The sequence below is a fragment of the Lampris incognitus genome, chromosome 5 (assembly GCF_029633865.1).
Source record: "Lampris incognitus isolate fLamInc1 chromosome 5, fLamInc1.hap2, whole genome shotgun sequence".
NCBI classification, from domain to species: domain Eukaryota; kingdom Metazoa; phylum Chordata; class Actinopteri; order Lampriformes; family Lampridae; genus Lampris; species Lampris incognitus.
This window is the reverse complement of record NC_079215.1, coordinates 70,193,770-70,218,443: the sequence shown is the minus strand read 5'-3', so window position 1 is coordinate 70,218,443 and position 24,674 is coordinate 70,193,770.

The window sequence follows — 24,674 nt, the reverse complement described above, 5'->3', positions numbered from 1 at the left end:
TTACATGTGCTGTGTTAGGTTTGTTTTTACATATGCTGTATGAGGTTTGTTTTTACATGTGCTGTATGAGGTTTGTTTTTACATGTGCTGTATTAGGTTTGTTTTTACATATGCTGTGTTAGGTTTGTTTTTACATGTGCTGTATTAGGTTTGTTTTTACATATGCTGTGTTAGGTTTGTTTTTACATATGCTGTATTAGGTTTGTTTTTACATGTGCTGTATTAGGTTTGTTTTTACATATGCTGTGTTAGGTTTGTTTTTACATATGCTGTGTTAGGTTTGTTTTTACATGTGCTGTATGAGGTTTGTTTTTACATATGCTGTATTAGGTTTGTTTTTACATATGCTGTATTAGGTTTGTTTTTACATATGCTGTGTTAGGTTTGTTTTTACATATGCTGTGTTAGGTTTGTTTTTACATATGCTGTGTTAGGTTTGTTTTTACATGTGCTGTATGAGGTTTGTTTTTACATATGCTGTATTAGGTTTGTTTTTACATATGCTGTATTAGGTTTGTTTTTACATATGCTGTATTAGGTTTGTTTTTACATATGCTGTATTAGGTTTGTTTTTACATATGCTGTATTAGGTTTGTTTTTACATATGGTGTATGAGGTTTGTTTTTACATATGCTGTGTTAGGTTTGTTTTTACATATGCTGTATTAGGTTTGTTTTTACATGTGCTGTGTTAGGTTTGTTTTTACATATGCTGTATTAGGTTTGTTTTTACATGTGCTGTGTTAGGTTTGTTTTTACATATGCTGTATGAGGTTTGTTTTTACATGTGCTGTATTAGGTTTGTTTTTACATATGCTGTATGAGGTTTGTTTTTACATGTGCTGTATTAGGTTTGTTTTTACATATGCTGTGTTAGGTTTGTTTTTACATATGCTGTGTTAGGTTTGTTTTTACATATGCTGTGTTAGGTTTGTTTTTACATATGCTGTATTAGGTTTGTTTTTACATATGCTGTGTTAGGTTTGTTTTTACATATGCTGCATGAGGTTTGTTTTTACATGTGCTGTGTTAGGTTTGTTTTTACATATGCTGTATGAGGTTTGTTTTTACATATGCTGTGTTAGGTTTGTTTTTACATATGCTGTGTTAGGTTTGTTTTTACATATGCTGTGTTAGGTTTGTTTTTACATGTGCTGTGTTAGGTTTGTTTTTACATATGCTGTATGAGGTTTGTTTTTACATATGCTGTATTAGGTTTGTTTTTACATATGCTGTGTTAGGTTTGTTTTTACATATACTGTATGAGGTTTGTTTTTACATATGCTGTGTTAGGTTTGTTTTTACATATGCTGTGTTAGGTTTGTTTTTACATGTGCTGTGTTAGGTTTGTTTTTACATATGCTGTATGAGGTTTGTTTTTACATGTGCTGTGTTAGGTTTGTTTTTACATATGCTGTATTAGGTTTGTTTTTACATATGCTGTGTTAGGTTTGTTTTTACATATGCTGTATTAGGTTTGTTTTTACATATGCTGTGTTAGGTTTGTTTTTACATATGCTGTATGAGGTTTGTTTTTACATATGCTGTGTTAGGTTTGTTTTTACATATGCTGTATGAGGTTTGTTTTTACATGTGCTGTGTTAGGTTTGTTTTTACATATGCTGTATGAGGTTTGTTTTTACATGTGCTGTATGAGGTTTGTTTTTACATGTGCTGTATTAGGTTTGTTTTTACATATGCTGTGTTAGGTTTGTTTTTACATGTGCTGTATTAGGTTTGTTTTTACATATGCTGTGTTAGGTTTGTTTTTACATATGCTGTATTAGGTTTGTTTTTACATGTGCTGTATTAGGTTTGTTTTTACATATGCTGTGTTAGGTTTGTTTTTACATATGCTGTGTTAGGTTTGTTTTTACATGTGCTGTATGAGGTTTGTTTTTACATATGCTGTATTAGGTTTGTTTTTACATATGCTGTATTAGGTTTGTTTTTACATATGCTGTGTTAGGTTTGTTTTTACATATGCTGTGTTAGGTTTGTTTTTACATATGCTGTGTTAGGTTTGTTTTTACATGTGCTGTATGAGGTTTGTTTTTACATATGCTGTGTTAGGTTTGTTTTTACATATGCTGTGTTAGGTTTGTTTTTACATGTGCTGTATGAGGTTTGTTTTTACATATGCTGTATTAGGTTTGTTTTTACATATGCTGTATGAGGTTTGTTTTTACATATGCTGTATTAGGTTTGTTTTTACATATGCTGTATTAGGTTTGTTTTTACATATGCTGTATTAGGTTTGTTTTTACATATGGTGTATGAGGTTTGTTTTTACATATGCTGTATGAGGTTTGTTTTTACATGTGCTGTGTTAGGTTTGTTTTTACATATGCTGTATGAGGTTTGTTTTTACATGTGCTGTATTAGGTTTGTTTTTACATATGCTGTATGAGGTTTGTTTTTACATGTGCTGTATTAGGTTTGTTTTTACATATGCTGTGTTAGGTTTGTTTTTACATATGCTGTGTTAGGTTTGTTTTTACATATGCTGTGTTAGGTTTGTTTTTACATATGCTGTATTAGGTTTGTTTTTACATATGCTGTGTTAGGTTTGTTTTTACATATGCTGTGTTAGGTTTGTTTTTACATATGCTGTGTTAGGTTTGTTTTTACATATGCTGTATGAGGTTTGTTTTTACATGTGCTGTATGAGGTTTGTTTTTACATATGCTGTGTTAGGTTTGTTTTTACATATGCTGTGTTAGGTTTGTTTTTACATATGCTGTGTTAGGTTTGTTTTTACATATGCTGTATGAGGTTTGTTTTTACATATGCTGTGTTAGGTTTGTTTTTACATATGCTGTGTTAGGTTTGTTTTTACATATGCTGTATTAGGTTTGTTTTTACATATGCTGTATGAGGTTTGTTTTTACATATGCTGTGTTAGGTTTGTTTTTACATATGCTGTGTTAGGTTTGTTTTTACATATGCTGTATGAGGTTTGTTTTTACATATGCTGTATTAGGTTTGTTTTTACATATGCTGCATGAGGTTTGTTTTTACATATGCTGTATGAGGTTTGTTTTTACATATGCTGCATGAGGTTTGTTTTTACATATGCTGTATTAGGTTTGTTTTTACATGTGCTGTATGAGGTTTGTTTTTACATATGCTGTATGAGGTTTGTTTTTACATATGCTGTGTTAGGTTTGTTTTTACATATGCTGTGTTAGGTTTGTTTTTACATATGCTGTGTTAGGTTTGTTTTTACATATGCTGTGTTAGGTTTGTTTTTACATATGCTGTATGAGGTTTGTTTTTACATATGCTGTGTTAGGTTTGTTTTTACATATGCTGTGTTAGGTTTGTTTTTACATGTGCTGTGTTAGGTTTGTTTTTACATATGCTGTGTAGGTTTGTTTTTACATATACTGTGTTAGGTTTGTTTTTACATATGCTGTGTTAGGTTTGTTTTTACATATGCTGTGTTAGGTTTGTTTTTACATATGCTGTGTTAGGTTTGTTTTTACATATGCTGTGTTAGGTTTGTTTTTACATATGCTGTGTTAGGTTTGTTTTTACATATGCTGTGTTAGGTTTGTTTTTACATATGCTGTGTTAGGTTTGTTTTTACATATGCTGTATGAGGTTTGTTTTTACATGTGCTGTATGAGGTTTGTTTTTACATATGCTGTGTTAGGTTTGTTTTTACATATGCTGTGTTAGGTTTGTTTTTACATATGCTGTGTTAGGTTTGTTTTTACATATGCTGTATGAGGTTTGTTTTTACATATGCTGTATGAGGTTTGTTTTTACATATGCTGTGTTAGGTTTGTTTTTACATATGCTGTGTTAGGTTTGTTTTTACATATGCTGTATGAGGTTTGTTTTTACATATGCTGTATTAGGTTTGTTTTTACATATGCTGTATGAGGTTTGTTTTTACATATGCTGTATGAGGTTTGTTTTTACATATGCTGTATTAGGTTTGTTTTTACATATGCTGTATTAGGTTTGTTTTTACATATGCTGTATGAGGTTTGTTTTTACATATGCTGTGTTAGGTTTGTTTTTACATATGCTGTATTAGGTTTGTTTTTACATATGCTGTGTTAGGTTTGTTTTTACATATGCTGTGTTAGGTTTGTTTTTACATATGCTGTATGAGGTTTGTTTTTACATGTGCTGTATGAGGTTTGTTTTTACATATGCTGTGTTAGGTTTGTTTTTACATATGCTGTGTTAGGTTTGTTTTTACATATGCTGTGTTAGGTTTGTTTTTAAATATGCTGTATGAGGTTTGTTTTTACATATGCTGTATGAGGTTTGTTTTTACATATGCTGCATGAGGTTTGTTTTTACATATGCTGTATGAGGTTTGTTTTTAAATATGGTGTATGAGGTTTGTTTTTACATATGCTGCATGAGGTTTGTTTTTACATATGCTGCATGAGGTTTGTTTTTACATATGCTGTATGAGGTTTGTTTTTACATGTGCTGCATGAGGTTTGTTTTTACATATGCTGTATGAGGTTTGTTTTTACATATGCTGTGTTAGGTTTGTTTTTACATATGCTGTATGAGGTTTGTTTTTACATATGCTGTATGAGGTTTGTTTTTACATATGCTGTATGAGGTTTGTTTTTACATGTGCTGCATGAGGTTTGTTTTTACATATGCTGTATGAGGTTTGTTTTTACATATGCTGTGTTAGGTTTGTTTTTACATATGCTGTATGAGGTTTGTTTTTACATGTGCTGTATGAGGTTTGTTTTTACATATGCTGTGTTAGGTTTGTTTTTACATGTGCTGTATGAGGTTTGTTTTTACATATGCCGTATGGTTTGTTTTTACATATGCCGTATGGTTTGTTTTTACATATGCCGTATGATTTGTTTTTACATATGCTGCATGAGGTTTGTTTTTACATATGCTGCATGAGGTTTGTTTTTACATATGCTGCTTTAGGTTTGTTTTTACATATGCTGCATGAGGTTTGTTTTTACATATGCCGTATGGTTTGTTTTTACATATGCTGCATGAGGTTTGTTTTTACATATGCTGTATTAGGTTTGTTTTTACATATGCTGCATGAGGTTTGTTTTTACATATGCCATATGGTTTGTTTTTACATATGCCGTATGGTTTGTTTTTACATATGCTGCATGAGGTTTGTTTTTACATATGCTGTATTAGGTTTGTTTTTACATATGCTGTATGAGGTTTGTTTTTACATATGCTGTATGAGGTTTGTTTTTACATATGCTGTATGAGGTTTGTTTTTACATATGCTGCATGCGGTTTATTTTTACATATGCTGCATGAGGTTTGCTTTTACATATGCTGTATGAGGTTTGTTTTTACATATGCTGCATGAGGTTTGTTTTTACATATGCTGCATGAGGTTTGTTTTTACATATGCTGTATGAGGTTTGTTTTTACATATGCTGCATGAGGTTTGTTTTTAAATATGGTTTATTAGGTTTGTTTTTACATATGCTGCATGAAGTTTGTTTTTACATATGCTTTATATTTTTTTATATATGCTGTATGAGATTTCCATATCAGCTTGTCATCCATTATTACACCCAAACATCTCAACTGAGATACTCCTTCAATATCATCTACATCTATATATGGTAAAACCTTTTCATCCTTTTTCTGTTTAGCAAAAACCATAAACCAAGGTTTGCTCAAATGTTATGATAACTTATTTGCATCACACCATCTTTTCAGTTTGAACATTTCATTTACTATGCTTTCTGCTAAACTTCTTAAATCATCTCCTGAACTAAACAATTTGGTGTCATCTGCAAACAAAACAAACAGCAGTATCTTTGACACTTCATATATGTCATTGATACATAAAATTAAAAGTTTCGGCCCCAACTCTGAGCCTTGTGGGACTCCACATTCAATCTTCATGCACTCAGATGTACTATTGCCAGCAAACTGTACATTTTTTTTCTGTTATCTAAATAGCTGCTTAACCAATTTAAAACTACTCCTCTCACACCATATGTATGTAATTAAGAAATAAATGTAACTATATATTGGGTCGAATGATTATTTTAAATCAATAAATACACGTATTTTGTATTTCTTACATTCTATTGCTGGTGTAATCTCTTCCAATATTTTCATTAATGCTAAATAAAGATGTAGATCGATTTGTTTGAAAGCTATAATGACTGTCTAGCCTACAACATTACATTACAGTCATTTAGCCGACTCTTTAATCCAAAGTGACTTACAGTAAGTGCATCATTTAATGTAGGAAGTCAGGAGAACTGCTAGTCATCAGAGGTCATAAGTGCATCTAAACAAGCATCTAAGAGCAAAACCAGTGCTTAAGTAAAAGCGCAAGAGTTTTTTTTTTAAATGAGTGAATACAATAAGTGGTAAGAACAAGTAACAGGGTAGTAGTTCTTGAAGGGGTGAGATTTCAACCTGCGCCGAAAGATGGGCAGCGACTCCGCTGTCCTGACATCAGTGGGGAGTTCATTCCACCACTGTGGGGCCAGAACAGAACAGAGCCATGATCGGCAGCAGGGGCCTCTGAGCGACGGGACAGCCAGGCGTCCTGAGGTAGCAGAGCGAAGTGGTCAGACGAGGGTGTAGATAGATGGCCTGGAGATAGGAAGGAGCAGTTCCTTTCACTGCCCTGTAGGCTAGCACCAGAGTCTTAAAGTGGATGCGAGCAGCTACTGAGAGCCAGTGTAGGGACATGAGAAGGGGAGTTGTGTGGGAGAACTTAGGGCAGTTGAACGCAAGACGCTGCAGCTTTCTGAACAAGCTCCAGACTCCATCCATCCATCCATAATCTGAACAGCTTATCCTGCATACTGACTCACTCCTCCACCCATCCATCATCTGAATAGCTTATCCTGCATGCTGACTCTCACTCCTCCATCCATCCATCAGCTGAACAGCTTATCCTGCATACTGACTCTCACTCCTCCATCCATCCATCCATTTATCCATCCATCACCTGAACAGCTTATCCTGCATACTGACTCTCACTCCTCCATCCATCCATCCATCATCCATCCATCCATCATCTGAACAGCTTATCCTGCATACTGATTCTCACTCCTCCATCCATCCACCCATCATCTGAACAGCTTATCCTGCATACTGACTCTCACTCTTCCATCCATCCATCCATCCATCATCTGAACAGCTTATCCTGCATACTGACTCACTCCTCCATCCATCCATGATCTGAACAGCTTATCCTGCATACTGACTCTCACTCCTCCATCCATCCATCATCTGAACAGCTTATCCTGCATACTGACTCTCACTCCTCCATCCATCCATCCATCATCTGAACAGCTTATCCATCCATTATCTGAACAGCTTATCCTGCATACTGACTCTCACTCCACCATCCATCCATCCATCATCCATCTATCCATCATCTGAACAGCTTATCCTGCATACTGATTCTCACTCCTCCATCCATCCATCCTCCATCCATTCATCATCTGAACAGCTTATCCTGCATACTGACTCTCATGCCTCCATCCATCCAACCATCATCTGAACAGCTTATCCTGCATACTGACTCTCACTTCTCCATCCATCCATCATCTGAACAGCTTATCCTGCATACTGACTCTCACTTCTCCATCCATCCATCCATCATCCATCCATCATCTGAACAGCTTATCCTGCATACTGACTCTCACTCCTCCATCCATCAATCCTCCATCCATCATCTCAACAGCTTATCCTGCATACTGACTCTCACTCCTCCATCCATCCATCATCTGAACAGCTTATCCTGCATACTGATTCTCACTACTCCATCCATCAATCCTCCATCCATTCATCATCTGAACAGCTTATCCTGCATACTGACTCTCATGCCTCCATCCATCAATCCTCCATCCATCCATTATCTGAACAGCTTATCCTGCATACTGACTCTCACTTCTCCATCCATCCATCATCTGAACAGCTTATCCTGCATACTGACTCTCACTTCTCCATCCATCCATCATCTGAACAGCTTATCCTGCATACTGACTCTCACTTCTCCATCCATCCATCCATCATCCATCCATCCATCATCTGAACAGCTTATCCTGCATACTGACTCTCACTCCTCCATCCATCAATCCTCCATCCATCCATCATCTTAACAGCTTATCCTGCATACTGACTCTCACTCCTCCATCCATCCATCATCTGAACAGCTTATCCTGCATACTGACTCTCACTCCTCCATCCATCCATCAATCCTCCATCCATCCATCATCTGAACAGCTTATCCTGCATACTGATTCTCACTCCTCCATCCATCAACTCTCCATCCATCCATCATCTGAACAGCTTATCCTGCATACTGACTCTCATGCCTCCATCCATCCATCATCTGAACAGCTTACCCTGCATACTGACTCTCACTTCTCCATCCATCCATCATCTGAACAGCTTATCCTGCATACTGACTCTCACTTCTCCATCCATCCATCATCTGAACAGCTTATCCTGCATACTGATTCTCACTCCTCCATCCATCAACCCTCCATCCATCCATTATCTGAACAGCTTATCCTGCATACTGACTCTCACTCCTCCATCCATCCATCAATCCTCCATCCATCCATCATCTGAACAGCTTATCCTGCATACTTACTCTCACTCCTCCATCCATCCATCCATCCTCCATCCATCCATCATCTGAACAGCTTATCCTGCATACTGACTCTCATGCCTCCATCCATCCATCATCTGAACAGCTTATCCTGCATACTGACTCTCACTCCTCCATCCATCAATCCTCCATCCATCCATCATCTTAACAGCTTATCCTGCATACTGACTCTCACTCCTCCATCCATCCATCATCTGAACAGCTTATCCTGCATACTGACTCTCACTCCTCCATCCATCCATCAATCCTCCATCCATCCATCATCTGAACAGCTTATCCTGCATACTGATTCTCACTCCTCCATCCATCAATTCTCCATCCATCCATCATCTGAACAGCTTATCCTGCATACTGATTCTCACTCCTCCATCCATCCACCCATCATCTGAACAGCTTATCCTGCATACTGACTCTCACTCTTCCATCCATCCATCCATCCATCATCTGAACAGCTTATCCTGCATACTGACTCACTCCTCCATCCATCCATGATCTTAACAGCTTATCCTGCATACTGACTCTCACTCCTCCATCCATCCATCATCTGAACAGCTTATCCTGCATACTGACTCTCACTCCACCATCCATCCATCCTCCATCCATTCATCATCTGAACAGCTTATCCTGCATACTGACTCTCATGCCTCCATCCATCCAACCATCATCTGAACAGCTTATCCTGCATACTGACTCTCACTTTTCCATCCATCCATCATCTGAACAGCTTATCCTGCATACTGACTCTCACTTCTCCATCCATCCATCCATCATCCATCCATCATCTGAACAGCTTATCCTGCATACTGACTCTCATGCCTCCATCCATCAATCCTCCATCCATCCATTATCTGAACAGCTTATCCTGCATACTGACTCTCACTTCTCCATCCATCCATCATCTGAACAGCTTATCCTGCATACTGACTCTCACTTCTCCATCCATCCATCATCTGAACAGCTTATCCTGCATACTGATTCTCACTCCTCCATCCATCCATCCTCCATCCATTCATCATCTGAACAGCTTATCCTGCATACTGACTCTCATGCCTCCATCCATCCAACCATCATCTGAACAGCTTATCCTGCATACTGACTCTCACTCCTCCATCCATCCATCATCTGAACAGCTTATCCTGCATACTGACTCTCACTTCTCCATCCATCCATCCATCATCCATCCATCATCTGAACAGCTTATCCTGCATACTGACTCTCACTCCTCCATCCATCAATCCTCCATCCATCAATCCTCCATCCATCATCTCAACAGCTTATCCTGCATACTGACTCTCACTCCTCCATCCATCCATCATCTGAACAGCTTATCCTGCATACTGATTCTCACTCCTCCATCCATCAATCCTCCATCCATTCATCATCTGAACAGCTTATCCTGCATACTGACTCTCATGCCTCCATCCATCAATCCTCCATCCATCCATTATCTGAACAGCTTATCCTGCATACTGACTCTCACTTCTCCATCCATCCATCATCTGAACAGCTTATCCTGCATACTGACTCTCACTTCTCCATCCATCCATCATCTGAACAGCTTATCCTGCATACTGACTCTCACTTCTCCATCCATCCATCCATCCTCCATCCATCCATCATCTTAACAGCTTATCCTGCATACTGACTCTCACTCCTCCATCCATCCATCATCTGAACAGCTTATCCTGCATACTGACTCTCACTCCTCCATCCATCCATCAATCCTCCATCCATCCATCATCTGAACAGCTTATCCTGCATACTGATTCTCACTCCTCCATCCATCAATTCTCCATCCATCCATCATCTGAACAGCTTATCCTGCATACTGACTCTCACTTCTCCATCCATCCATCATCTGAACAGCTTACCCTGCATATTGACTCTCACTTCTCCATCCATCCATCATCTGAACAGCTTATCCTGCATACTGACTCTCACTTCTCCATCCATCCATCATCTGAACAGCTTATCCTGCATACTGATTCTCACTCCTCCATCCATCAATCATCCATTATCTGAACAGCTTATCCTGCATACTGACTCTCACTCCTCCATCCATCCATCAACCCTCCATCCATCCATCATCTGAACAGCTTATCCTGCATACTGACTCTCACTCCTCCATCCATCCATCCATCCTCCATCCATCCATCATCTGAACAGCTTATCCTGCATACTGACTCTCATGCCTCCATCCATCCATCATCTGAACAGCTTATCCTGCATACTGACTCTCACTCCTCCATCCATCCATCCTCCATCCATCCATCATCTTAACAGCTTATCCTGCATACTGACTCTCACTCCTCCATCCATCCATCATCTGAACAGCTTATCCTGCATACTGACTCTCACTCCTCCATCCATCCATCAATCCTCCATCCATCCATCATCTGAACAGCTTATCCTGCATACTGATTCTCACTCCTCCATCCATCAATTCTCCATCCATCCATCATCTGAACAGCTTATCCTGCATACTGACTCTCACTTCTCCATCCATCCATCATCTGAACAGCTTACCCTGCATACTGACTCTCACTTATCCATCCATCCATCATCTGAACAGCTTATCCTGCATACTGACTCTCACTTCTCCATCCATCCATCATCTGAACAGCTTATCCTGCATACTGACTCTCACTCCTCCATCCATCCATCAATCCTCCATCCATCCATCATCTGAACAGCTTATCCTGCATACTGACTCTCATGCCTCCATCCATCCATCATCTGAACAGCTTATCCTGCATACTGACTCTCACTCAGCAACTTTTTCTTTTCAAGAAAAGCATCTAATTTGTGTACCAACAGTTTTTCAAGCACCTCGGAGATCTGTGAAGGCACAGACATTGGTCTGTAGTTCTACAAAAACAACGGTGTGAAAAGAAAGATTAAAAATATAACTCAGAGGTTTGACTATACAGTCAGTAGTCTTTTTCACTATGATCATGTCGATCCCATCACTGTCAGATGATGTCTTCTTTTTGGATTTTGCTACAATGGATCTAATTTCATTTTCACTCACCTGTCCTAGAAACACAGACAGTACCACTTTACTTCCCCCCCTTCCGGCCACCTTCTACTTGTCCATCATTATGTTTTTTAATGGGATTTGCAAGATTAGGCTCAACATGAACAAAAAGGGAATTAAATTCCTGTACCACTTCATTCATGTGTTTATAACTTGTTATTGTTGTCGATGAAGTGACTGTGTCGGGCGGGTCTGTAGACACAGAGGTATTTCCCATTACACTGTTTAATATTTTCCAAGTTCTTTTTTCTTGGCTTGTCTCAATATCATTGTCAACTTATTTCTGTAAACCTTGTATTGCTTTTCAGCTGTCTTTGTTCTAAATCTTATAAAATCTGTGTAACGTTTGTTTGTCTTTTTGCATTTTGTTATCAAGGTGTTTTATTGTAGCTACGTTCGTGTTTGCATGGCATTATTGGACAACGTGACTCTTACAGCGATAATGCCTCATATGACGCATTGACCTCTTCTACACACACACACCCCTTCCACCCTTCTTTTCAGAGGTCATTCCTGATTGTGTCTACTGCGTCATCGGTTCTGACCCTTGCGCACCTGTAGGGATTACATCTTTACGCTCACATCGGCTGATAAGCATTTTGTTGTTGTTCTTTTTTTTGCATTTTCATAATTTTGGTCTGATAACACAAGTCCCGCAACCACATCAGATGCTGCGCCGTGTAAGAATGAGTTCAAACAGGTACATTTGTCAGACTTAGTTAGACTCACGTGGTTATCTGTAGCCGTCTCAAACTGGCTCCAGAAGCTTTGTCCCCAACTCACATTTCCGGAAACCTTCTCAGTGATCAGTTTAGGCAACTTGACTGATCGTCTTCTCTCCTCATCCTCCGGGATTGAGCGCTGGGAATTGTTGGAGGTTGTGCTCTCCTTATCCTCCGCATTTCTCCTTACGATGCGTTTTATCTTGGTCTTTCTTCACATTATTCCATACAGGTACTGAAATGTCGAGTCCACCACCTTGTCCGACCCATCAGCTGCTGTTTCTGCTTCAATATCCCGCTCACCGTGTTCAGTTGTTCCATGTATTCTCCCAACACGTCCGTGCTGGGGTCTTCCATACCGACCTCCTGATCAGTCTGGTTTGAGTCTTGTCGCAGCATTACGTACTGCTCCCCTTCATCTTTTCATTCTTGCCAAGTCCGCCACCGTTTGTCCTGGTATCCGCGTCTTCACCTCTTAATCATCCTTCTTTCGTTGTCATCCCGGGTTTCGGCACCCAAAAATGTGGTGCGAATATCAGGACTTCAGACTTCTTTTTGCAAGTAACAAGAACTGCTCTTTATTTCCTATAAAAATAAATTTCTTAAATCAAGGGGAAAGGGGAGGTGGAACAATGTTTGAATGGCAATAAGTCTTTCTCCCGTATAGCTGCTCAGGTGCGCCAAATCAGCCTTAATGCGCCACTGCGGTGGCGCTGTCCGCGGTGCTGAAAGGCCTTGGGGGGCGGGGGGCGCCACTGTCCGTGGTGCTGAAAGGCCTTGACGCGCCGCTGTCCGTGGTACTGAAAGGCCTTGGGGCGCCACTGGGGCGCCGCCGTCCGCGGTGCTGAAAGGCCATGACGCGCCACTGGGACGCCGCCGTCCGCGATGCTGAAAGGTCACAGCAGGTTAACATGAAATTAAACTGCAACAGTGGACACCTGCAGACAGGTGAGACTGAAGAGGTCCCTTTATTGTACTGTATTGGTGATATGGGTGGGTCTACCGGCAGTCAGTTGAATGTTTACTGTGCTTGCTACTGATGCCGTATGTCGCTGTGTTTACGTAGCACATTTGTGGCCACCGTATGACTTTAGAAAAGTAATTAGACGTTTAGATCATGAGTCAGCATTTTACTCACAGTACCTTTAAAGACCTTTACTTACGGCCTCTGCAGCCGGCGTCGGAGGACGCGGACCCGGCAGTGGTGGCTGGAGTGACTGCCCGGAGACGGCGCGGGAGCGGCCTCTGTTTCTTCCACCAGCGGTTCGGCGGTAAAGCGAGGCGCTGCGTCCCTCCGTGCACGTTTGAGGCGGCGGGAAACTCCAGGGCAGCGCTCAGTAGCAGCTGTGGGCGCTAGTTTTGGCGCGCGCGCGGCGCCTCGACGCGGTAAAATGGGCTCCAGCTAAGGAGGAGTTCGCCATCATGGAGCGTCTGGGTATAGTGAGGCGTTCCAACAGCCCGTGGGCCTCGCCGCTTCACATGGTGCCCAAGGCGGATGGGTCGTGGCGGCCTTGCGGCGATTTTCGCCGCCTGAACAACGTCACCGCCAATGACCGCTATCCCATCCCACACATACAGGACTTTTCCATACGCCTGGCAGGTACCACTGTCTTCTCTAAGGTGGACCTGGTGCGCGGCTATCATCAGGTTCCCGTCCGCGCAGAGGACGTGCCCAAGACCGCAGTGATCAACCCGTTTGGGCTTTTTGAGTTCATGCGCATGCCTTTTGGCGTGAAGGGGGCAGCGCAAACCTTTCAGAGGCTGATGGACTCGGTGTTGCGTGACCTTGCTTTCGTGTTTGTTTATCTCGACGACACATTAGTGGCCAGTCCGTCAGCTGACGAGCACCTGGCGCACCTGAAACAGGTTTTCCGTCGTCTGGACGAACACGGCCTGATAGTCAACCCGGCCAAGTGTCAGTTTGGTTATGGAGCTGAGGAATGAAGTTCAAACTCGCCTTCGTCTCCTGTGTTATTCCTCATCCTGCCACAACAGTACCTTTAAAGACCTTTAGATCATAAGTCAACATTTACTTACAGTACCTTTAAAGACTTTTACATCATGAGTCAACATTTTACTGACAGTACCTTTAAAGACTTTTAGATCATGAGTCAACATTTTACTGACAATACCTTTAAAGACCTTTAGATCATGAGTCAACATTTTACTGACAGTACCTTTAAAGACTTTTAGATCATGAGTCAACATTTTCCTTACAGTACCTTTAAAGACTTTTACATCATGAGTCAACATTTTACTGAGAGCACCTTTAAAGACCTTTAGATCATGACTCAACATTTTACTGACAGTACCTTTAAAGATCTTTAGATCATGAGTCAACATTTTACTGACAGTACCTTTAAAGACTTTTAGATCATGAGTCAACATTTTCCTTACAGTACCTTTAAAGGCGTTTACATCATGAGTCAACATTTTACTGAGAGCACCTTTAAAGATGTTTACATCATGAGCCAACATTTTACTGACAGCACCTTTAAAGACCTTTAGATCATGACTCAACATTTTACTGACAGTACCTTTAAAGACCTTTAGATCATGAGTCAACATTTGACTGACAATACCTATAAAGATCTTTAGATCATGAGTCAACATTTTACTGAAAATACCTTTAAATATCTTTAGATCATGAGTCAACATTTTACTGACAGTACTTTCAAAGAATTTTGAATCAAGACTCAACATTTTACTGACAGTACCTTTGAAGACTTTTAGATCGTGAGTCAACATTTTACTGACAGTACCTTTAAAGACTTATACATCATGAGTCAATATTTTACTGACAGCACCTTTAAAGACTTTTACATCATGAGTCAACATTTTACTGACAGCACCTTCAAAGACTTTTACATCATGAGTCAACATTTTACTGACAGTACCTTTAAAAACTTTTAGATCATGACTCAACATTTTACTGACGGTACCCTTAAGACCTTTAATTAACGAGTCAACATTTTACTGACAGTACCTTTAAAGATCTTTAGATCATGAGTCAACATTTTACTGACAGTACCTTTAAAGACTTTTAGATCATGAGTCAACATTTTCCTTACAGTACCTTTAAAGACGTTTACATCATGAGTCAACATTTTACTGAGAGCACCTTTAAAGATGTTTACATCATGAGCCAACATTTTACTGACAGCACCTTTAAAGACCTTTAGATCATGACTCAACATTTTACTGACAGCACCTTTAAAGACCTTTAGATCATGACTCAACATTTTACTGACAGTACCTTTAAAGACCTTTAGATCATGAGTCAACATTTGACTGACAATACCTATAAAGATCTTTAGATCATGAGTCAACATTTTACTGACAGTACCTTTAAAGGCCTTAGGTCATGAGTCAACATTTTACTGACAGTACCTTTAAAGACCTTTAGATCATGAGTCAATAATTTACTGACAGTATCTTTAAAGACTTTTACATCATGACTCAACATTTTACTGACAATACCTTTAAAGATCTTTAGATCATGAGTCAACAATTTACTGACAGTACCTTTAAAGACCTTTAGATCATGAGTCAACATTTTACTGACTGTACCTTTAAAGACCTTGGGTCATGAGTCAACATTTTACTGACAGCACATTTAAAGACTTTTAGATCATGAGTCAACATTTTACTGACAGTACCTTTAAAGACCTTTAAATCATGAGGCAACATTTTACTGACAGTACCTTTAAAGACTTTTAGATCATTAGTCAACATTTTACTGACGGTACCCTTAAGACCTTTAATTAACGAGTCAACATTTTACTGACAATACTTTTAAAGACTTTTAGATCATGAGTCAACATTTTACTGACAGCACCATTAAAGGCCTTTAGATCATGAGTCAACAATTTACTGACAGTATCTTTTAAGACCTTTAGATCATGAGTCAACATTTTACTGACAGTACCTTTAAAGACTTTTAGATCATGACTCAACATTTTACTGACGGTACCCTTAAGACCTTTAGATCATGAGTCAACATTTTACTGACAGCACCTTTAAAGACCTTTAGATCATGAGTCAACAATTTACTGACAGTATCTTTTAAGACCTTTAGATCATGAGTCAACATTTTACTGACAATACCTTTAAAGACTTTTAGATCATGACTCAACATTTTACTGACGGTACCCTTAAGACCTTTAATTAACGAGTCAACATTTTACTGACAATACCTTTAAAGACTTTTAGATCATGAGTCAACATTTTACTGACAATACCTTTAAAGACCTTTATATCATGAGTCAACATTTTACTGACAGTACCTGTAAAGACCTTAGGTCATGAGTCAACATTTTACTGACAGCACCTTTAAAGACCTTTAGATCACGAGTCAACATTTTACTGACAGCACATTTAAAGACCTTTAGATCATGAGTCAACAATTTACTGACAGTATCTTTAAAGACTTTTACATCATGACTCAACATTTTACTGACAATACCTTTAAAGATCTTTAGATCATGAGTCAACAATTTACTGACAGTACCTTTAAAGATCTTTAGATCATGAGTCAACATTTTACTGACAGTACCTTCAAAGACCTTTAGATCATGAGTAACCATTTTACTGACAGTACCTTCAAAGACCTTTAGATCATGAGTAAACATTTTACTGACAGTACCTTTTAAGACCTTTAGATCATGAGTGAACATTTTACTGAGAGTACCTTTAAAGACTTTTAGATCATGAGTCAACATTTTACTGACAGTACCCTTAAGACCTTTAATTAACGAGTCAACATTTTACTGACAATACCTTTAAAGTCTTTTAGATCATGAGTCAACATTTTCCTTACAGTACCTTTAAAGACTTTTACATCATGAGTCAACATTTTACTGAGAGCACCTTTAAAGACCTTTAGATCATGACTCAACATTTTACTGACAGTACCTTTAAAGATCTTTAGATCATGAGTCAACATTTTACTGACAGTACCTTTAAAGACTTTTAGATCATGAGTCAACATTTTCCTTACAGTACCTTTAAAGACGTTTACATCATGAGTCAACATTTTACTGAGAGCACCTTTAAAGATGTTTACATCATGAGCCAACATTTTACTGACAGCACCTTTAAAGACCTTTAGATCATGACTCAACATTTTACTGACAGTACCTTTAAAGACCTTTAGATCATGAGTCAACATTTGACTGACAATACCTATAAAGATCTTTAGATCATGAGTCAACATTTTACTGACAGTACTTTCAAAGAATTTTGAATCAAGACTCAACATTTTACTGACAGTACCTTTAAAGACTTTTAGATCGTGAGTCAACATTTTACTGACAGTACCTTTAAAGACTTATACATCATGAGTCAATATTTTACTGACAGCACCTTTAAAGACTTTTACATCATGAGTCAACATTTTACTGACAGCACCTTCAAAGACTTTTACATCATGAGTCAACATTTTACTGACAGTACCTTTAAAAACTTTTAGATCATGACTCATCATTTTACTGACGGTACCCTTAAGACCTTTAATTAACGAGTCAACATTTTACTGACAGTACCTTTAAAGACTTTTAGATCATGAGTCAACATTTTCCTTACAGTACCTTTAAAGACGTTTACATCATGAGTCAACATTTTACTGAGAGCACCTTTAAAGATGTTTACATCATGAGCCAACATTTTACTGACAGCACCTTTAAAGACCTTTAGATCATGACTCAACATTTTACTGACAGCACCTTTAAAGACCTTTATATCATGACTCAACATTTTACTGACAGTACCTTTAAAGACCTTTAGATCATGAGTCAACATTTGACTGACAATACCTATAAAGATCTTTAGATCATGAGTCAACATTTTACTGACAGTACCTTTAAAGACCTTAGGTCATGAGTCAACATTTTACTGACAGTACCTTTAAAGACCTTTAGATCATGAGTCAACAATTTACTGACAGTATCTTTAAAGACTTTTACATCATGACTCAACATCTTACTGACAATACCTTTAAAGATCTTTAGATCATGAGTCAACAATTTACTGACAGTACCTTTAAAGACCTTTAGATCATGAGTCAACATTTTACTGACAGTACCTTTAAAGACCTTAGGTCATGAGTCAACATTTTACTGACAGCACATTTAAAGACTTTTAGATCATGAGTCAACATTTCACTGACAGTACCTCTAAAGACCTTTAAATCATGAGGCAACATTTTACTGACAGTACCTTTAAAGACTTTTAGATCATTAGTCAACATTTTACTGACGGTACCCTTAAGACCTTTAATTAACGAGTCAACATTTTACTGACAATACCTTTAAAGACTTTTAGATCATGAGTCAACATTTTACTGACAATACCTTTAAAGACTTTTAGATCATGAGTCAACATTTTACTGACAGTACCTGTAAAGACCTTAGGTCATGAGTCAACATTTTACTGACAGCACCTTTAAAGACCTTTAGATCACGAGTCAACATTTTACTGACAGCACATTTAAAGACCTTTAGATCATGAGTCAACAATTTACTGACAGTATCTTTAAAGACTTTTACATCATGACTCAACATTTTACTGACAATACCTTTAAAGATCTTTAGATCATGAATCAACAATTTACTGACAGTACCTTTAAAGATCTTTAGATCATGAGTCAACATTTTACTGACAGTACCTTCAAAGACCTTTAGATCATGAGTAACCATTGTACTGACAGTACCTTCAAAGACCTTTAGATCATGAGTAAACATTTTAATGACAGTACCTTTTAAGACCTTTAGATCATGAGTGAACATTTTACTGAGAGTACCTTTAAAGACTTTTAGATCATGAGTCAACATTTTACTGACGGTACCCTTAAGACCTTTAATTAACGAGTCAACATTTTACTGACAATACCTTTAAAGTCTTTTAGATCATGAGTCAAAATTTTACTGACAGTACCTTTAAAGACCTTAGGTCATGAGTCAACATTTTACTGACAGTACCTTTAAAGACTTTTAGATCATGAGTCAACATTTTACTGAGAGCATCTTTAAAGACGTTTACATCATGAGTCAACATTTTACTGAGAGCACCTTAAAGACGTTTACATCATGAGTCAACATTTTACTGACAGCACCTATAAAGACTTTTAGATCATGAGTCAACATTTTACTGACAATACCTTTAAAGACTTTTAGATCATGAGTCAACATTTTACTGACAGTACCTGTAAAGACCTTTAGATCATGAGTCAACATTTTACTGACAGCACCTTTAAAGACCTTTAGATCACGAGTCAACATTTTACTGACAGCACATTTAAAGACCTTTAGATCATGAGTCAACAATTTACTGACAGTATCTTTAAAGACTTTTACATCATGACTCAACATTTTACTGACAATACCTTTAAAGATCTTTAGATCATGAATCAACAATTTACTGACAGTACCTTCAAAGACCTTTAGATCATGAGTAACCATTGTACTGACAGTACCTTCAAAGACCTTTAGATCATGAGTAAACATTTTACTGACAGTACCTTTTAAGACCTTTAGATCATGAGTCAACATTTTACTGAGAGTACCTTTAAAGACTTTTAGATCATGAGTCAACATTTTACTGACGGTACCCTTAAGACCTTTAATTAACGAGTCAACATTTTACTGACAATACCTTTAAAGTCTTTTAGATCATGAGTCAAAATTTTACTGACAGTACCTTTAAAGACCTTAGGTCATGAGTCAACATTTTACTGACAGTACGTTTAAAGACTTTTAGATCATGAGTCAACATTTTACTGAGAGCATCTTTAAAGACGTTTACATCATGAGTCAACATTTTACTGAGAGCACCTTAAAGACGTTTACATCATGAGTCAACATTTTACTGACAGCACCTTTAAAGACCTTTAGATCATGACTCAACATTTTACTGACAGTACCTTTAAAGACCTTTAGATCATGAGTCAACATTTTCCTTACAGTACCTTTAAAGACTTTTACATCATGAGTCAACATTTTACTGAGAGCACCTTTAAAGACCTTTAGATCATGACTCAACATTTTACTGACAGTACCTTTAAAGATCTTTAGATCATGAGTCAACATTTTACTGACAGTACCTTTAAAGACGTTTACATCATGAGTCAACATTTTACTGAGAGCACCTTTAAAGATGTTTACATCATGAGCCAACATTTTACTGACAGCACCTTTAAAGACCTTTAGATCATGACTCAACATTTTACTGACAGTACCTTTAAAGACCTTTAGATCATGAGTCAACATTTGACTGACAATACCTATAAAGATCTTTAGATCATGAGTCAACATTTTACTGAAAATACCTTTAAATATCTTTAGATCATGAGTCAACATTTTACTGATAGTACTTTCAAAGAATTTTGAATCAAGACTCAACATTTTACTGACAGTACCTTTAAAGACCTTAGGTCATGAGTCAACATTTTACTGACAGTACCTTTAAAGACTTTTAGATCATGAGTCAACATTTTACTGAGAGCATCTTTAAAGACGATTACATCATGAGTCAACATTTTACTGAGAGCACCTTAAAGACGTTTACATCATGAGTCAACATTTTACTGACAGCACCTTTAAAGACTTTTAGATCATGAGTCAACATTTTACTGACAATACCTTTAAAGACTTTTAGATCATGAGTCAACATTTTACTGACAGTACCTGTAAAGACCTTTAGATCATGAGTCAACATTTTACTGACAGCACCTTTAAAGACCTTTAGATCACGAGTCAACATTTTACTGACAGTACCTTCAAAGACCTTTAGATCATGAGTAACCATTGTACTGACAGTACCTTCAAAGACCTTTAGATCATGAGTAAACATTTTAATGACAGTACCTTTTAAGACCTTTAGATCATGAGTGAACATTTTACTGAGAGTACCTTTAAAGACTTTTAGATCATGAGTCAACATTTTACTGACGGTACCCTAAAGACCTTTAATTAACGAGTCAACATTTTACTGACAATACCTTTAAAGTCTTTTAGATCATGAGTCAAAATTTTACTGACAGTACCTTTAAAGACCTTAGGTCATGAGTCAACATTTTACTGACAGTACCTTTAAAGACTTTTAGATCATGAGTCAACATTTTACTGAGAGCATCTTTAAAGACGTTTACATCATGAGTCAACATTTTACTGAGAGCACCTTAAAGACGTTTACATCATGAGTCAACATTTTACTGACAGCACCTTTAAAGACTTTTAGATCATGAGTCAACATTTTACTGACAATACCTTTAAAGACTTTTAGATCATGAGTCAACATTTTACTGACAGTACCTGTAAAGACCTTTAGATCATGAGTCAACATTTTACTGACAGCACCTTTAAAGACCTTTAGATCACGAGTCAACATTTTACTGACAGCACATTTAAAGACCTTTAGATCATGAGTCAACAATTTACTGACAGTATCTTTAAAGACTTTTACATCATGACTCAACATTTTACTGACAATACCTTTAAAGATCTTTAGATCATGAATCAACGATTTACTGACAGTACCTTTAAAGATCTTTAGATCATGAGTCAACATTTTACTGAAAATACCTTTAAATATCTTTAGATCATGAGTCAACATTTTACTGATAGTACTTTCAAAGAATTTTGAATCAAGACTCAACATTTTACTGACAGTACCTTTAAAGACCTTAGGTCATGAGTCAACATTTTACTGACAGTACCTTTAAAGACTTTTAGATCATGAGTCAACATTTTACTGAGAGCATCTTTAAAGACGTTTACATCATGAGTCAACATTTTACTGAGAGCACCTTAAAGACGTTTACATCATGAGTCAACATTTTACTGACAGCACCTTTAAAGACTTTTAGATCATGAGTCAACATTTTACTGACAATACCTTTAAAGACTTTTAGATCATGAGTCAACATTTTACTGACAGTACCTGTAAAGACCTTTAGATCATGAGTCAACATTTTACTGACAGCACCTTTAAAGACCTTTAGATCACGAGTCAACATTTTACTGACAGTACCTTCAAAGACCTTTAGATCATGAGTAACCATTGTACTGACAGTACCTTCAAAGACCTTTAGATCATGAGTAAACATTTTAATGACAGTACCTTTTAAGACCTTTAGATCATGAGTGAACATTTTACTGAGAGTACCTTTAAAGACTTTTAGATCATGAGTCAACATTTTACTGACGGTACCCTAAAGACCTTTAATTAACGAGTCAACATTTTACTGACAATACCTTTAAAGTCTTTTAGATCATGAGTCAAAATTTTACTGACAGTACCTTTAAAGACCTTAGGTCATGAGTCAACATTTTACTGACAGTACCTTTAAAGACTTTTAGATCATGAGTCAACATTTTACTGAGAGCATCTTTAAAGACGTTTACATCATGAGTCAACATTTTACTGAGAGCACCTTAAAGACGTTTACATCATGAGTCAACATTTTACTGACAGCACCTTTAAAGACTTTTAGATCATAAGTCAACATTTTACTGACAATACCTTTAAAGACTTTTAGATCATGAGTCAACATTTTACTGACAGTACCTGTAAAGACCTTTAGATCATGAGTCAACATTTTACTGACAGCACCTTTAAAGACCTTTAGATCACGAGTCAACATTTTACTGACAGCACATTTAAAGACCTTTAGATCATGAGTCAACAATTTACTGACAGTATCTTTAAAGACTTTTACATCATGACTCAACATTTTACTGACAATACCTTTAAAGATCTTTAGATCATGAATCAACGATTTACTGACAGTACCTTTAAAGATCTTTAGATCATGAGTCAACATTTTACTGACAGTACCTTCAAAGACCTTTAGATCATGAGTAACCATTGTACTGACAGTACCTTCAAAGACCTTTAGATCATGAGTAAACATTTTACTGACAGTACCTTTTAAGACCTTTAGATCATGAGTCAACATTTTACTGAGAGTACCTTTAAAGACTTTTAGATCATGAGTCAACATTTTACTGACGGTACCCTTAAGACCTTTAATTAACGAGTCAACATTTTACTGACAATACCTTTAAAGTCTTTTAGATCATGAGTCAAAATTTTACTGACAGTACCTTTAAAGACCTTAGGTCATGAGTCAACATTTTACTGACAGTACGTTTAAAGACTTTTAGATCATGAGTCAACATTTTACTGAGAGCATCTTTAAAGACGTTTACATCATGAGTCAACATTTTACTGAGAGCACCTTAAAGACGTTTACATCATGAGTCAACATTTTACTGACAGCACCTTTAAAGACCTTTAGATCATGACTCAACATTTTACTGACAGTACCTTTAAAGACCTTTAGATCATGAGTCAACATTTTCCTTACAGTACCTTTAAAGACTTTTACATCATGAGTCAACATTTTACTGAGAGCACCTTTAAAGACCTTTAGATCATGACTCAACATTTTACTGACAGTACCTTTAAAGATCTTTAGATCATGAGTCAACATTTTACTGACAGTACCTTTAAAGACGTTTACATCATGAGTCAACATTTTACTGAGAGCACCTTTAAAGATGTTTACATCATGAGCCAACATTTTACTGACAGCACCTTTAAAGACCTTTAGATCATGACTCAACATTTTACTGACAGTACCTTTAAAGACCTTTAGATCATGAGTCAACATTTGACTGACAATACCTATAAAGATCTTTAGATCATGAGTCAACATTTTACTGAAAATACCTTTAAATATCTTTAGATCATGAGTCAACATTTTACTGATAGTACTTTCAAAGAATTTTGAATCAAGACTCAACATTTTACTGACAGTACCTTTAAAGACCTTAGGTCATGAGTCAACATTTTACTGACAGTACCTTTAAAGACTTTTAGATCATGAGTCAACATTTTACTGAGAGCATCTTTAAAGACGTTTACATCATGAGTCAACATTTTACTGAGAGCACCTTAAAGACGTTTACATCATGAGTCAACATTTTACTGACAGCACCTTTAAAGACTTTTAGATCATGAGTCAACATTTTACTGACAATACCTTTAAAGACTTTTAGATCATGAGTCAACATTTTACTGACAGCACCTTTAAAGACCTTTAGATCACGAGTCAACATTTTACTGACAGTACCTTCAAAGACCTTTAGATCATGAGTAACCATTGTACTGACAGTACCTTCAAAGACCTTTAGATCATGAGTAAACATTTTAATGACAGTACTTTTTAAGACCTTTAGATCATGAGTGAACATTTTACTGAGAGTACCTTTAAAGACTTTTAGATCATGAGT